Consider the following 18,269-nt stretch of genomic DNA (forward strand, 5'->3'; position numbering starts at 1 on the left):
AGTCACCCTGAGACCTTCAAAATGATATCGAACCATCCTTAAAGATTATTATCACATTCACAATAAAAACATATATTCTTGTGTGAGCGATCTCTGCAAGAGTGTGTGTGTGTGTGTGTGCGCGAGTGAGTTGTTCACATGTTAATTTGCAAGCAAGATCTTTATTACTTTGTATTCAGAGGACTCGGGTGAGACTGAGTTTCAGTTTTCCAGTCTTGGGGCGGATTAACCATCAGGGCAACTGGGCACTTGCCCAGGGGCCCACGACATCTAAGGGGCCCTGGACACCAGTGGCAATCGGGAGAGTCGGGAGTCTCCAGGTGGGCCGGTAGAGTTGAGACCACGAGGGACGGTTTGATAAAACAGAACGCATGTTTGCACTAAGTGCCTGTCTTTTATGAAAAAAGACGCCGGTCATGTCACAGCTAAAGTGGCGTAGGTTGTTGGTTGGCGTAGGTTGATGTGCTCAACGCGAGTTCGAATCCGCCTTTTGCCGAAGTCTCTTCTCCCTTTTCCCAACACAAATGAGATGTAAAATATATAACCTAACAATAAGGTCTCCAGCGTTATATTTTTCCAACGAACTAAAATCGAAACCATGATATGGATTTTTGCCTTTATAAAACAGCACAAGACTTTAAGCGGTCACAAGACTTTAAGCTCGTCACAACCAAGATGGCGCCGTGCATGTGGCAGCCTGTCGCAGCAGCTCTGAATGTTTTTAACTTTTATCTTTCTTATCTTATTAACTCTTTTTATCGATGTTTGAGGAATGTTTTTATGTGTGGTCCCAAGTTCGAGAATATCAAGAAGCATTGGATTATGATTGTTTTCATTTTGGTGTTCTTAATTGGAACTGTTGAGACTGTATCGGGAGCACCAAACTTTTGCTCCATTATTTATTCAAGACAACAACTATTGGCACTTCAGCACACAGCGATATCATCGGTGCCGAGAAGGGAGATTCCTGTGGAACTAAGGAGGAGGAGAAGGGGTTGTAGAGCTGGAGTAAAACAGCGACTGAAGAAAAGACGACATAAACCATCTTTACCCGCGATTATCATGGGAAATGTCCGGTCACTTGGGAATAAAATGGAGGAGCTCACGGCACTAAAAAGGACGCAACGGGAGTATCGCAAATGCAGTTTTATGTGTTTAACTGAGACTTGGTTGAGTGAGACAACGCCTGACAGGATTGCAAAACTGGATTGCTTTCATCTTGTGTGAGCGGACAGGTGTGTCGCGGAGACGGGTAAGCGGAAAGGAGGCGGGCTGGCACTGTTTGTAAATGAACGCTGGTGCAACCCAGGTCATATCACGATTAAAGAAAAACTGTGTAATAAGGATATAGAACTACTTGCGGTGGGGCTGAGACCGTACTATTTACCACGAGAATTTTCTTATGTTATAGCAATAACGGTGTATATCCCTCCTTCGGCTAATGTGACAAATGCTTGTGAATATATTAATACTGCTACGCCAGGATGCAGTCAAAATATCCCCAATCACTGATTACTATCTCTGGTGATTTTAACCAAGCTTCCCTACGTGATACTCTCCCTACGTTTACTCAGTATGTGGACTGTGAAACGAGAGACAATAAAATCTTGGACCTCTTTTATGCAAATGTGAAAGAAGCCTACAGATCTTCACCACTTCCACCATTGGGACGATCAGATCACAATCTTGTATATATTAGGTCCGTTTATGTGCCGGTTGTGAGAAAGCAACCGCCAGTCATAAGAACTGTTAAGATATGGTCTGATCCAGCCTATGAAGCATTAATGGATTGTTTCAAAACAACTGATTGGGACGTTCTTTGTAAATCACATGATAATGACATTAATAGCTTAACTGAGTGTATTAGATATTATATAAACTTTTGCGTTGATAACACAGTACCTACTAAAAAGATCAAAATTTATTCAAATAACAAACCTTGGGTGACCACTGAGTTAAAATTATTATTAAATGAGAAAAAAAGGGCTTTCCTAGTGGGTGATAAAGATGAGCAAAAGAGAGTACAGAGGTTACTAAAAGTAAAAATTAGAGAGGGGAAAGAGAGTTATAAGTCAAAAATGGAACGAAAATTACAACAAAAGAACACGAGAGAGGTCTGGAAAGATCTAAACATGATGTCAGGACATGAGAATAAAGTAAGAAGATACACTGCCTCTGGTGATCAGACATGGGTAGATGAATTAAATGTATTTTTTAATAGATTTAATGTTGGGTCAAATGATTTTAAACATTCTCTATTAAGTAGTTTACCGCGGAGTTCCTCATCATCTCTAGCTCTAAGCTCATCATTTTCTCCCATTCGTGAGTATGTTCCTGGTTTCTCGTTATCAGTTGAACAAGTAAGAAGTGGGCTAAAGAGAATTAAGATAAAGAAATCTCCAGATCCAGATGGTATTAATTCTAGAGTTCTAAAAGCCTGTGCTGATCAGATCTGCTGGGTGGTTCATTATATTTTTAACTTAAGTCTGCATTTAGAAAAAATACCTGTTTTATGGAAAACATCATGTGTAGTACCCGTACCTAAATTATCAAATCCCACTGAGTTCTCGCACTATAGGCCTATTGCATTAACAGCACAGTTAATGAAGGTTTTTGAAAGATTGGTATTAAAGCATATAAAGTCACTACTGTGTGGTGCTGAGGATAGATTACAGTTCGCTTACAAAACTGGCGTTGGAGTGGATGATGCACTTATTTACCTTTTGCATAAATCCCTAAGTCACTTAGAAAACCCGGACTGCACAGTTAGAATTACATTCTTTGATTTCTCTAGTGCATTTAATACTATTCAGCCTTCACTACTACGAAGTAAGATGGAAAATGCTGGAGTACATCAGGGTATGGTCAATTGGATAACTGATTATCTCTCTAATAGACCACAGTATGTAAGGATGCAGGACTGTGTGTCTCAAGTAGTGAAGTGCAGCACTGGAGTCCCTCAAGGAACTGTTTTAGCACCATTTTTGTTCACTTTTTATACATCAGATTTTCAGTATAATTCAAAATCTTGTCATCTCTTGTCATCTCTTTCTGATGATTCTGTAATAGTTGGCTGTATTAAGCACCATGATGAGAGTGAATATAGGAAGCTAATAAAGAGTTTCATGGACTGGTCTGGTGTGATAAAAACGATCTCAGGCTAAATGCTTGTAAGACAAAGGAAATAGTGGTTGATTTTAGTAGACATCCTCATAAAGTGGTACCAGTAAACATAAAAGAATCAGAGGTTGAGATTGTAACAACTCACAAGTATCTGGGTGTATATCTGAACAACAAGCTCAACTGGTCGGATAATACGATGTATGTCTATAAGAAGGGTCAGAGTCGTATTCATTTGTTACGACGGCTGAGATCCTTTGGGGTACGTCAGGTACTACTTAAGACATTCTATGATTCTGTAGTCTCATCTGTTATTTTGTTCTCCATTACATGTTGGGGAGGGGGGTTGTTGGAAAAGGAGAAGAATAAGTTAAACAAACTTCTAAAGAAGGCAGGCTCTGTCGTGGGGAGTGTGTTACCCACTGTAGATGAGATAATGCAGGATAGAATGATTGGAAAACTTTCTCTTATGATTAATCATGACCATCATCCTCTTAATGAAATATCTCAAGCTTATGCGAGTACCCACCGCTCAAGATTAATTCATCCACGCTGTTACAAAGAGCGTTTTAGAACATCTTTTTTTCCAACTGCAATTAGATTTTACAATCAGTGCTAAGATGATGCAGATGATGGTCATATATATAATCATGCTCATAATGCTTTGAAAAATGTATATTTGAGTACAAGACCTGTTGTTGTTGTGTATGTTGTTGTTATGTTTTTATTTTATTTTTATTGTATTTATGTGCTGCTGTGACATATACATTTCCCCCCTGGGATTATTAAAGTAAATCAAAAAAAAAGAATGGGCATCCTGTTAGTGCTGGGTGAATTAAAGAAAAGTGTGCACTTTGCTCACGCGATCATCATGGTCATCTGGTGTTTTCTCCGAAATACAAGCTCAAGGGTTTATTTCTAGCAAGTGAAGAAATAAGGACAAAAGTATTTTAATTTTCCTATATTATAGTGTAATGTAGACTAAAATATAGGCTACTTTTGAAATATTCATTTATAGGCCTATAGTACATTTATAAGCTTTATGGATTTTACGTCATAGGAATAATTATATAAATCATTATTACATTATTATAATAATTGTTTGGGATCCTAAAACGCCATTGATGTAATGTAGACTGACACTCTAAAAAGATGTTTGAGCCCTATTTATTGTCCTGGTACAAATCAATGCGTTTTCTTTGTTCAACGAGCAGTTCATGGGTTAAAGCTCTTAATTTTCATCTCTCAAAGAGCACGAGATTGATGCATTTAACCTTAAAATGTACAAAATGTTCTTGCGGGGGAGCATGCCCCCGAACTGACCCTAGAGGAACAGTAAATCACTAAGTAAAACTGTAAATGCTATATTAAGGGTCCACCCAACATACTTTAACAAATTCCTATAGGAAAGAACCACCATTTATGAACTTTACTCCAGCATAGTTCAACAAAGTTAATTTTAAGTCAGTAAAACTATAAATGCCAAATTAAAATGTACTTGGACAAAATATACATTTGGCCTGCTTAAGAGAAGGCCTACAAGACATTGTGCCCAGGGGCCTCTGAACTCTTAATCCGGCCCTGCTTGCACCAACATCAGGACTAATGAATCTGGACTGTATAAAGCAGTAAACATTGTTAATAAAAAGGTCACAGCGCATAAATACGAAGTGGAAGTTTATGGTAAGCACTCAAATATGGAAAAATAACATAATATGGGATCAAAGCAATAAGATTCATGATAATAACTGCTAATAGGATCTCAAATGGTGTCATGATATATATTTCAGTGTAAAGTGATATATGTACATGCGTCCTCTCATCCTAAAGCACCCGTCACCGTTCCTGCCGTCAGGAGCTCAGCAGTTACTGTATCTACAGGTGAGTCTCCGTTTATATCTCTTTGTGTAATGAACATACAAATATCATCTGAAATTGTCCTCATGATTTCTGATATTAAAGGCATGAGAAAAAAAAAACATTAAACATATAATATCTTGTGATTTGTCTGGCTTCAATGAGACCGAAAAATTACTAAAAACACGCAAACTTGACAGGTTGCACCCAGTTATGATTAGTGATGGAAAACAAGGATTTTTTAAGCTCATAAAATGATTTACTGTTTGGAATCTGGCGGCGCCTGGTGGTCAAACAGTGTAAATGCAACGAACCTCAGTACAAACAGAGCCTGTCTAACAGAGAGCCTTGGCACTTCCTATTAGCCCCGTTGTGTATCATCTTGGTTGCAGTTCCATTAGAATTCCACTGGAGGTGATCACGGGCGAGAGCAGAATGAATGGGAGTCTATGGGGCTAAACGGCTAAATGTGTCTCTTTCACCTGCTTGTCGTTAAATTAACATAGATTTTATTGTTGATTCCGCAAGTTCAATATAGATTATAGGCCAAAAGTCGAATGAACGAGTACTTATGTCTTTTTGATTTCTTACAGGTTAGGGTGTTGTTATCCGGAACACGCTAGCATTCTGCTATTGTTTGAGTGTGACGTCATCATATTTTGAATGGATTTTTAGAGCAGATAAGTGAACTTAAAAATGCAATTTTCAGCTGAGTGTATTATCTTAGCCCTCCCTTTTAAATGCAACTTGCAAATTACATCCTGAGGAAAGTGGATTTCTGGGGGTGAAACCCCATTGACTCCCATTCATTCTGCACTCGACCGCGAGCGCCCCCGCATGGACAGAGACGTGTTACTGCAGCCAGTCCAGAACCCGGAAGTAACAAGCCAGTGCCAATTCTCTTCAATTAGACATTTGCTGCGTCCCAATTCGCCTACTTATACTACGCCCTAAAAGTATGTACTCTTTTTGTGAGGAAAAAGTACATACTTTTGAGCGTGTAGCAAAAGGGACATACTATCACGTCATCTTTAACGGACGGCTGTGTCGCGTGCTGCGCTCATCCTGTCACCGTAAACTGCCCTGTCAATCATCTTGTCACAGTTAAAATCCTCCATTCTATCTAATTTTATTTCCTACCGTTTCGGAGAGCACGTTCATCTGCCAGTTGTGGGTCTTTCATGCTCTCCTCATGTGTTTGCAATTTGAATATAATGATGCATTTAAAACGTAATGGCTAAACGTGTCTTTACAAAAGTTCACAATGCTGCTGCAAATGCAATATAATATGGACAACATTGAATAAATTTATTTTCGTTAGGTTAGATACTGATAATTAATCAATCAAAGCTCTTTATCTAAACCTCTCTACACAACTGCGGGGACTCGCGCGACCTCCGTATCGACTACGTGTCTGTAGTTTTTTTAACACATTTTACTCGTGTTTGTAGTTCTAACCAAATCCTCATCCAACGCGCAATGGTTTGTGGGCAATATCAGCCGTTAGTGTGCATCGATCTACACTTCGGATTCTGACAGGAAAAAGTAGACCATCCGGGTATCTTTGAAACACTCATTTCAACATACGATTTGGGACGTACTAATTCTATTTTCGAATACTATTTAGGATGGATAGTATGCGAATTGGGACGCAGGGATTCTCTGGTACAAACCAAGGGGGTAATCCATCAGCCGGAAGCTGAAGCTGCCGCCGGGGGCCGCCATTGTAGCGGGCTATCACCTGCTGTTAGCATCCCATTGACTCCCATTCATTTTGGCGTCACTTTGACAGCGAATAACTTTACGTCTGAGGCGTCCAAAGACTCGATTTATCCATTTTTTTATTTCTAAAGAAACACGACGATGTATAAAAGGCTCCATTACTTTGTATGTTATGTTATGGCCACATAGAAGTCGTTCTTGTAAAAATAGGCTAAAAATTGCGTCATAACCACTCGACTGTCCGTCGCACAGTAGAGAAGTTACCGTATAGACCGGAGGAGAAGCTCGCACGCAATCTTTTACTGCTAAAGTCAGCCCATGGCATAGATAGAAGCAAAATGACAAAATATTTAATCAGAATACTTACCAAAAGTTGCTCCAGGTTGCGCTTCGCCGTCTCTGTGCACGATTATAATTTGACTTGGCACAGCTACTATCTGTCAGTCAGTTTGCTCACGTGATCTACGTCGTCAAGCTCAATTTGAGCCTGCGCAGAACGCTTGGCTATCAGGAAGTGAGTGCCCAACTGCCCATGTTGAGTTTCAGCTCTCTCCGTTGAAATCAACAGGGTCGCTGTGTCCATTTCTTTTACTGTCTATGGTACAAACATGTGTAATGAGTATTTTGGACTTTTTAAAAACCAATAGGTGGTTTGCAGTCACGTGATTGTGTTGACGCGCGGAACGCAGATGGAGGGCAAGGAGTTTAGAGATGGAGGAAAATCCGTACTGTACTACTTTAGACGCTATTACAAGAGAAATATATAAACAGAAAATCGAAACATATGTTGGACGTGATCCTTACATTATGAAGAGGACCGATTTTCAACTGAATTGAGAGATTTGCCTGCCATCGAGGCTATAGATATCAGCAACTAACTCGTCTTACAGACATAGGCTACTTTGACTTTACAAAGTTCGGAAACTGGTACGTTACACAAACAGCCACATAAGTATATTTAAACACCAGAATAATGTAATTATAAGCCACATAAATAATGTATTAACTCACATTTGACGAAGTGATCACTGCACACACACACACAGGCATTTTCCCATTCGGCTCCCGACCGCAGACGTAGGTTTGCAAAGCATTTTTCCCGGTGTTTTTCTGTCAATTTCTTGTATTTTCCCCCCTTATGAACAACAACTTTTGTCACACGATAAAACTCCTCGTGGTTTGATCGATTTGAGCAACCGTAAACGACGCAAAACATAGGCATTTTGAGTGTGTTATAGTGCTTCCTAAATATAGAAATCACTTCCTGCCCTCCATCTGCGTTTCGCGCCATGGCAACGCCGTGGCGTGACGTCAAGTGAAAACAAGCTATTGAGAATGAGGAGTTGACGTCATTTTACAGAGCCTCTCCCCTCTCCGCCATGTTGGTAGGATTCCCACGGCAAAACAGTATTGTTTACGTGTGTTTTTAGCTCGGTAGTAGAGGAGTTTCTCGCAATACGGCACTGTTTTACCATGCCTGGAAGTAACTGCTACGTTAAGAACTCCTCCAGTAACTCACACGATACATATGGAAAACATCGGAACAATGGAATACAGTTTTTGGGGTTACCGAAATGGACACAGCATCAGGGAGAGACTGATCTGACGAGGAGACGCGGATTGCTGGGTTTGCTGATGCCTTTAGCATACGATTTTCACTGTTTGCTTTGCCTTAACGAACATATGCAAAAGTGTTGTTTGAGTGCCTTGTTCATTACTTTTTTTATTTCATTGAAATAAATGTTTAAAACAACTTGATATGGCTTAACAATATTTATTGAGAACTGAAATACATAGGCTATTTGGACAACATAAGTTTCATGGACAACATAAGTAATAATAATAAAATAATAATACTGTTATTAGTGCAAAAGAACAAATATATTGATGCTGCTTCTCCAAATACAGCTGTTTTGCACTTTAGCTGTGTCTGAAACCGCTCACTCGTTCACTCATTCACTAATCCATATATAGTGTATGGCATTTGAGTGCACTATATCTGCAAGGAGTGAACGAGATGAAGTGAGTGAATTCGGACGCTGACGTTTACACTGTGCGTCGGAGAGTTGGAGCTGTCGCAGAAAAGGCTTCGTCACGCGTACTGATAAAACTGTGTGAGTTTGTTCCTGTAAGGTCCCTTTTCTTTCGCCTTATCTTTTAGCATTGCTTTACTTTCTTCCTTTTTTTCTCGTATTCTTAGATCCGTCTCTATCCTGCCAAAATAATAAATGCGCGAAAATTAAAGAGCTCTGGAATGTTTAATCGTGTCTATGGGTTCTAAAGGCGTTGCCCCTGGTAACCAAGGGGGTAATCCATCGACCGGAAGTTGAAGCCTCGTGGGAGCTGACATCTTGCAGCAGAACTTCACTTGCGTTTGCATTCCCATTGACTCCCATTCATTTTGGCGTCACTTTGACAGCGAATAACTTTACATCTGTGGCGTTTGAAGACCCCATTTGTCCTTTATTTATATCTAAAGAAACACGACAATGTATAAATAGCTCCATTACCTTGTAGATTATGTTATGGCCCCGTAGAAGCTGTTTTAGTGAAAGTAGGCTAACGACTGCATCATACCCACGCGACTCTCTGTCGCACAGTATTGAGATTACCGTATGGACACAGTAGGGGTTCAATCTTCAACTGGCTGGCAGGAGCCGCCACTGGCAGGTCACGTGACCTGTCAGTGGCTGACTGGCGGCTGCCAGTGGCTGGCTGGCATGTTACGTGACCTGTCAGTGGCTGGCTATAGTTGTCTGTCAGTCTGCCTTTGGCAAGTTTCAGAAACCATTGATTTTTGACAGTTTTTTGTGTTTTGTGTTCCTCCCTTTATAGCTCATTTATTATGAATCTGTTGATATGAATAATGTTCTTTATTTATGATTGCTATTTTGTGGACTGTTATTCCAATTTAACCAGTCAATTGGCCATGATCAGACTGGCAGCTTACAGACGCTCATCCAGTCAGCCGCGGCTGAGACTGCGAGTCTGACACTCTCGCTACAAGGAAATAAATAGTTTTCTTATTACGAATATAATGTCATGCATTTATTCTTGTGTATGATTGATGTTTTGGGGACTGTTATCCCGATTAAACCAGTCAAATGTGTCTGATCACGGCCATTTGACTGGTTTAATCGGGATAAACGGCCCCAAAATACCAATCATACACAAGAATAAAGGCATGACATTATATTCATAATAAGAAAACAATTTATTTCCTTTTAGCGAGAGTGTCAGGCGACGCGTTAGACTCGCAGTCTCAGCCGTGGCTGACTGGATGAGCGTCTGTAAGCTGCCAGTCTGATCACGGCCATTTGACTAGTTAAATTGGGATCCTACTACTAAATAACAATAATTTCAACAGATGCATAATAAATGAGCTATAAAGGGAGGAACACAAAACACAAAAACTGTTAAAAAAATCAATGGTTTCTGAAACTTGCCAAAGGCAGACTGACAGACAACCACTGGCAGCTGCCAGCCAGCCACTGGCAGCTGCCAGTCAGCCACTGACAGGTCACGTGACCTGCCAGCCAGTTGAAGACTGAACCCCCACTCTATGGACATGAGAAGAAGCTTGCGCGCAATCGGGGAAACGTGGAGGCAAAATGACAAAATAATTAATCAGAAAACCTAGCAAAATTGTTTCCTTCTCCTAGCTCATGAACAGCACCTATTCACAGTCTCCGCCTCTGCGAGTTTCGGAAGGGAATGATTCAGATTTCTCATACCACAGCACTAGAAGACAGACGGGTCACTCACGTCACACTCACGTAGTCAGCTCTGTTTGAGTCTGAGCGTCAGGGACGGAAGTGCTAAAAAAAAAAAAAAAATCGCCAAAAACGGGCTTCAATCGTCTCAATGGAATTCCAATGAGATCGCTCTGTCCATTTCTTTTACTGTCTATAATGGCAAAGAGTATAGAAGAACAAGAGGCGAAACTCTGATGCTTTTTTGGTAACAGCCACTAGATGGCGCTTCGGTAGCGCGGCCGCCATATCGGGGTGAAAATTCCAACTGGAGTTACTGGACAACAGCACAGATAACAGTTTTTTGAGGTAGTTTTTTTCTTACATTAGTGAGTATTTCCATTGTATGTAACTTTACACTTTTACTACTATTATTAGTTACCAACTCCACTAGGCCTGAAATATATTTTGGACGTTTTAATCCCCTGGATCATGCTACAAACATGATGATCATTGATGCTCTGTGTCCGTTATCCTTTAACTAATTGCCACTTTGGACATTGGCTGGTTTTTTTTGTTTGTTTACATGGTCTTTTGCTTCATTAATATAAGATAGGCTAGTACTGCAAAAAAAAAAAAACTGTTTACTGTAAAGCTATTCTGTTGCTGTTATATATTTATTGTCAAACATTTACATTTTAGTACAACATTTATTTGCTGAATTTATTTCATTGATAACTTATTTTTGTAAGTAACGTTATGTGTACCTCCCGGGAAACGGTCTAATGTTATTATAACTTTATGAACTGATATCACTTTATTCTTACCTACCACACTTAATGTAGAGAGTAATATAATGAATTAAATCCTCAAACTTCCCTGTCTCAAGTTATGTGGGGGTAAAAGCCCGGTTAAGTAGCAACTTCTTTTTTTAACTACTATAAAGTTAACTGTTGTGAGTTAAATAATCACCTAGCCTAATTATTTCAACCTAAAAATGATCTCTGCACTGGACTAACTATATATTATATGACTGCCGAGTCGCTTTCACCCCAAAATGGCGGAAGCGTAGGGCTGCTGCTGGGCGCTGGTGTTGCAATGGAACGTTCTATTGGCTTTCACTTCTTGTCAATATCATAGAGGTCAATATACGTTCTTTGATGCTGGTAACCGATAGCGTATCCTACCCAGAGCCATGTATTCAGAGAGTTATGACAGTCCCGTAGACCGCCATTGTAACTCAGGATTGCGGAAGTAACGCGTGTCATGGACCCGCCCATTAGTTCCAACCACTAATAGTTCCAGCATTGAACCCCATTCATTTTCAGTGCTTCCGATGTCCTCTCGCTGGTAAATTAATGAAATTACTGTATTTTTGACCTTTACACACATTAGCCGACCTCTCGTGAATCTAGTCTGTAGTTATATGTTATGTAGCCAGATCTAGTAAATGTTTATTGGAAGATAATAGGTTAATTGCAGCGATAGCTTACGTGACCAACACTTCACTAACGTTGTTAGCTAACTTATGGTAACCTGATGTATATATTTTTTATATCATCATATAAATATATAACATATTATTATATTATTTAACAAATATATAAAATATTATATATACATATATATAATATTAGATATACAATATATATATATATATATATATATATATATATATATATATATACCTCGTATAAATGTATTTGTGTGTGTTTTCTGATGAATGGTTTAGTCTATGAATAGGGTAGGATCATATTTAGGAACAAATATTTTACTCATTAACTCATCATCATCATCATCACCACCATATCTTTATTCAGGACATACATATTAAATGGTCCATAGCACTATACAAAATAAAGTACATTCAAAATAGAAAAGATACCTAACAGTTAAAATTTACCGAACATTACTGTAAATATGTTCATTGCTACGTCATGGGAGCAGTCTATATCCCTCCTAAATCATTCATTTGTACATGCACAGCGTAATTATTTATATTTTACGTTGGTTGTCGTGATTGTTATCCTGAACGGGCCACTGGTCCACGGGTCTTTGCGTGATCACGGTAGGCTAATGACTGAATCGGAATTTATAAGCAAGATCACGGGAATCAATAACCTACATCCCAGTTGTGCTAAAATAAATATCATGAGACGTCCATCATCAGATGACATGGAAAAGTTAAGTTAGAGCCGCTAAAGCCAGTGCAACTACCAATGCGAACATGAACACAAGCTTTTCCCTCCAAAAATATAGCCTAAAAAACATCTAAGTTGTCACCCTGCCTCTCCAAATGCAACACGGACATTAATCAAACGCAATAAAAGCTTAAAAAGTACTTTGGTGCGCGTTTTATTTTATATTTACCGTTTAATAATGCAATCGCTGCTGTCTGTCCATTGAAGAACATGACAGCCCGCGTCTGTTTTGGAACTATTGGGGCTTCCATGAACCACGTGACAGCCTTGCGGCGACATCAAAGCGTGTCGCAACTCTCTCAATAGACGAATCCGGCGAAACTACCGGAAGTAAGCGGGGCGCCATTACTGAGCTGTTGCTGGGTAGCGTTGCGCCATTGCCTCCTATTGTTTTAGTTGCAACTTGCGTCCACTGGAATAAACAGCCCGCAATTTACGACTTTCACTAACGTTACAACGTTAGCCCTTGTATAATGTCGAGTGGGTAAACAGTTTCCGTTATAAATTGTTTCAATGGTGGCAGTAAAATTAAAATTTTGAAGAGAAAACATTGTGAATACCCCGGGTCGACTGCCCCTGTCTGGTGCCGTACGGTTTACAGATTTCCTGGGCGAGTACAAGACGCGGACATTCGCGTATAATAACAATTATTTAATGACATAAGTAAAAAAAATATAATAAATATGTGATATAATGATCAGCAAAATCTCCTCTCTTGCTATTTTTTCTATTAAATTAACATGCTATGGTCATTAAATGGTTTTCCTGAGCTAAATGTAACGTTATGTTACATAATTGTTTTCCTGCTGTTATATTGACCTCTTTCCATGGTTTAAAAACACTAATTGGTCGATATTATGTATACTTTCTAGCTGTAACGTTACCTTACCCTTGCCTGTTGCTATGTAAAATGAGATAAATAATGGACACAAATGAAAAACATGAATTTGTTTATTTGATTTCATTCATTTATTTATTTATTGTTGCCAAATGGACAGATCTTTTTATAGTTTCCTCGTTAGCAAACGTTAGCCTAGCTAGCTTGCCAAGCTATTTTCATAAATAACGTTAATCTGTAAGATCGTTTGTACCTTCATCTGTGACTGGAGGCCACTGCAGTCACAGATCAAACCAACAAGTCATTCTGCCTGGCTGTAGCCGTCATCGAGGGTGAGTTCGCGTTATCAACGAGGTTTGTTTACATAGCGGTGCATATGTCTATATGCCTGTGTAACAGCTCAGTAATGGCGCCCCGCTTACTTCCGGTAGTTTCGCCGGTGTGGTGAAGAGATGGGGCCACCCTTAAAAATATTCTTGTTTGCCGTAACCCGACCGACCCTGTCAATTTAGGGCCGACCCAATTTTTTATTTTTTTTCCCTTTTAGTCCGACCGACTTGCCGGTTGTAACTTGCGTTCAGACCGACCGACCGATTTTTTTTTTTTTTTTACTCTTCAAACGACTAATTCAAATTCCATAAAATGATATTTTAGTTAGTATTGTGAAAGTTTCTTATGTCTACAAACGTAGGCTACATTCTTTCTTTTAAATAAAAACCCGTGGCGTCATAGTCATCTGATTATGTTTACACGATTGGTTTACCCGTGTCACACTGTCTATAAGGCATACGTTCGCTTCGTTTCATTCAGTGTTCCCGCTTGGTAAACCCGGTATTAAATGGGCTGAATATCAACCATTTCTATATATAATAATAATATTAAACAATTTGTCTGATGCAATTTTGCTATTCCCAGTCCAGAAGAGAGAGAGCGATCTCTCACCCGGAGCCACAGCGCGAACATGACAGCCCTGCTTAATGAGTGACAATGAGGACAGAACGTGGTTACCTACACTTTAGATCTGGGATATTATTCTAATTGTATTTTAGATTTCCGCTTTCAAATATTATAAAAAGATATTTGAGATGAAACCATTACAGACGCATTCTGTCTATAGCGCAACTTCCTTCCCTTCACAGCGTTGCGCTGTCATTTCTTCCTAAAACCCAAACGTACCGTCAGAATCAGCACGATCGGTAATTGTTGTAAAATGCAGTCTGTACTGTTGCTAAACTGCATACGGGTTCAATCATTAAAAGAGCTATTAAAAGCACAAAAGTCTGCGCAAGAGACGCTGTTCACAAGGTGATGCGTGCTCCGAAATGCACTGCAACGGGACAAGAAAAGTAGGCTATAGCCTCATTTTGGGCTTCATGTGCGCAGCTAAACTATCAAATATACATAAAATCTAAAATGACCTGCTCTGAGATTCATTTAAACACAGTTTATGTCTTAAATGGATGTGAATAGTTGGGAGGATATGGTGGTGCATCAGTCATCTGTTAGATCCGCACTCAGTCTTAAAGGGGCCAGTAGTCTAATAAACATGTGACGATTGAGCCAGTAATGGGAATCAAACACAACAAAAGGCAGAGAAAAATCACTCGCAGCTCTTGAATTATTAACTTAAACTTTAATAAGCATTAATCTAACTATGATAAACCATGCAGTGTCATTTTACATTTGATTTACTAAATTAAATTTCTTTTCAGACAGCGCAACACACTTAACTGAAAAGTAGCTAATTTTAGACCTTTCTGAAATTAAAGCACTGTGTATATAGGCTAATTTGTATCTTTGTTTAATTGTATTCTTTGTTTCACCATGTGTTTGTACTTGTTTTTGCTTATATCTCATGTATTTGGGGAAAAAAAAGCCTGCACACTGCTGCATAACAAATACAGTAGGCCTAGATATTTATTCATTTTGTGACTGGCCTAAAAACGTAACCGGTTGTAGGTTGCAATAACACCTAGTGGTGGATGCACAGTTTGAAGACCCAGTCAGTGACGTCACAGTATGCAATTAAAAAAAAAAAATAAAAAAATAAAAATTCATGATCACCATGACCAAAATTTTACTTTTTTTTTTACACTGAATCCTGGAAAAAAAAAAATATAGACCTACCTACCGACCCTTTTTTTTAAAAAAAAATTGCTGTTACTGCAAACCAAAATATTTTTAAGGATGGCCTGGGTCCCCCTGAAGAGATGAGTCCCACCTTAGGACCCCATAGTATGCCAGTAGTATGCCTGATCAAAATATGTTCTCGCGATAACTTGATAAAAGCAGTTTGTTGCCCTCAAGTAATACGTTTATTTGTTTAGCGCTTTTCAAGTAAAACCTTTATTTGTTTAGCGCTTTTCATAGTAGGTTGCGTCAACAGCAGAGGAGAAAGTCCGCGAAATTGTATAAATATTAATAAATATTACTGTTATTTTGTCATGAAATGTAATTTTAAGAGTTTAAAAGTCGATAAAATAGTTTTTTAAAGCTCAAATCTGTGGTTTATTTATAAAGATAGCGCCTTTTTAAAACATTGTTCTGATTTAGATTTGTTCTGTAGCCTGCTGACTTATTGACTGAATCTTTTAACTTGTTTTATTTCTTGACTTGTATGAGCTTATCTTACCTTTTAGGCTACTTATTAATAATGTCTATTATTGATCAATAAAACTGAAATTTAACAAAAAGTGACAGGATTGTGTCATATTATTTCATGTACCTTATATAAGAATTTTTGATAACACTTTAGAATACGGTTGGTGAATAACTACACAAGAACTAATGAGTAACACAATATTAACAATCTAGTAACTATTATTAACTAACGAACTAATAAGTAATAGCGCACAGACGAAAGTGGTAGTTCACTATTAAGTAATTAATAACTACAATTTTTTTACTTCCCAGAGAACTACTGAAAAAGTTTATTAACAATCTAGTAACTACTATTAACTAAAAGAAACTCTTATTAACGAATTAGTAAGTAATAGCTCACAGATGAAAGTGTTATTAGATACTTCTGTGGGAATTACTAATTATTTGGATTCGTATTATAAAGTGAAGATCATTGGAACTAACTAGTAATGACTCAAGTGTTACTACATGATCTAGTCATGATTTGTGCAACCGTTTGAGATTTTTGGTGAACTTTAGTAACTTTTAGAAAATGTCTTTAGTAACACTTGAGTCATTACTAGTAGAATACTGAAGAATGGGATGTCACCACTTCTTTTTCTGTCTGTTGAGAAAAAGCAACACCAGTGACTGATCACATCTTCTTTTCATCAGTTAGGGTACACCAGTAACTGAACAGAAACTGTTTAGAAAAATAAGAACATGATACATGATAGAGACATGTACAGGAAAGAGCAAGACAATTATAATAATCATTAATAATATAAATATCAAATCTGTTTTCTGTATCATAGTTAGGATGGGATTCTGTGGCACTCATTTGTGTGGTTTCAGCAGTGGTGAATAGATGTAAATGTATTTTGATGATCCATTGTTTTTAATCTTTTTGTACATAGTTTATGCTATTTTATCAACTTAACGCTGTATCCTCCAATAAAGTGTTGTGTATTAAAGTATTGTAAACATGGTGTGAACGTGGTGTTCAGTTCTACAATGAATAAAATATTTTACTAGGCTTATACGAGTTTATTTCCTATAATAGACGAAAAAATCCTAGCCTATCTACTGCATTAAAAATGGAAGCAAGCACATTACTGATGTCAGAAATGTAAGACACAAGAAGATTAAATTTTGGCAAAAAAATTATCAAAGTTTGTTTTTCATGATGGACAGATATGCTGCACTTCCACAGAGGGACAGTAACACCCCTGGTTAGGATACAATTGACAGGATACTTTCTCTTGCTGTGTTTACTAAATAATGTTGGACACAATTTTCAGACACTTATGTAAAAGTGGGAAAAACTTTTTTTTTTTTTTTTTAATTTTAAACCATACAAGTCCGACAAAACTGAAGAGATTTCGCTGTCTGTCCTAACACACCACACAGAGACAGATGCGCACAACCGTGGATATTCCACTGTCCATGAACCCACTATTTAGTACAATGGAATATGTGCTACGTGGGATGTCCATAGCTCAGGTCAGGAGAGGTGTAGAGAGCCAGGACTTGTCTCATTGCCCTCATCAGAATCAGACATTTTTCTGTCGCCATCCACAATGAATAGGCTCATCACGAACGGGGGTTAGGAAACGCTTAGAAAGTGGCTAGGGCCCTCAAACTCTGGGGCCTGACTCAAGGTCCCTAGACGACGGAACTCGCCAAGTTTCGGGGTCCTGTGACCTTCCGTGTCCTTATGGCAGCTCGTTTCATTAGGTTGACCTTTTTGACCCCTGTCAGTTTTAAAATTAGCTTTTTTTCAGCCTTTTTCAACCTTTCGACTATTGAACGAGGTCCCAGGGCCACCAAACTTTCCCACCCGCACCAGGGGTCCATGGCAAGATGAAAAATGTTGCCCCCCTAGTCGCAAGGCCATTGCGAAGCGGTGTCCACGAAACCACTATGGCAAATACAGTCATTAAATGGGCGAGTGGGATTTTGACAGAAAGGTCCCAGGGGCCCCAAATTCAGCAAGCTGACCCTTGGGCCCTACCCAAGTGACATACCGAAAGCGCTGGGCTCTAGGGCTAAGACAACACTTTTTTACCCTTTAACCCTAATCTCAGCCCTACAGTCTCTTTGACTCATGTACCTTAAGAGCCTTTTGAGTGAAAGTTGGTTAAAAGTGGCACACTTGCTACAGGAAGGTTCTAGGTTTTCACCCTTCGCCGTGCATCAGGGACCCATGGAGGGTCCAAA

This window comes from Pimephales promelas, chromosome 20, assembly GCF_988280905.1.
Source record: "Pimephales promelas chromosome 20, fPimPro1.hap1.1, whole genome shotgun sequence".
NCBI lineage: Eukaryota > Metazoa > Chordata > Actinopteri > Cypriniformes > Leuciscidae > Pimephales > Pimephales promelas.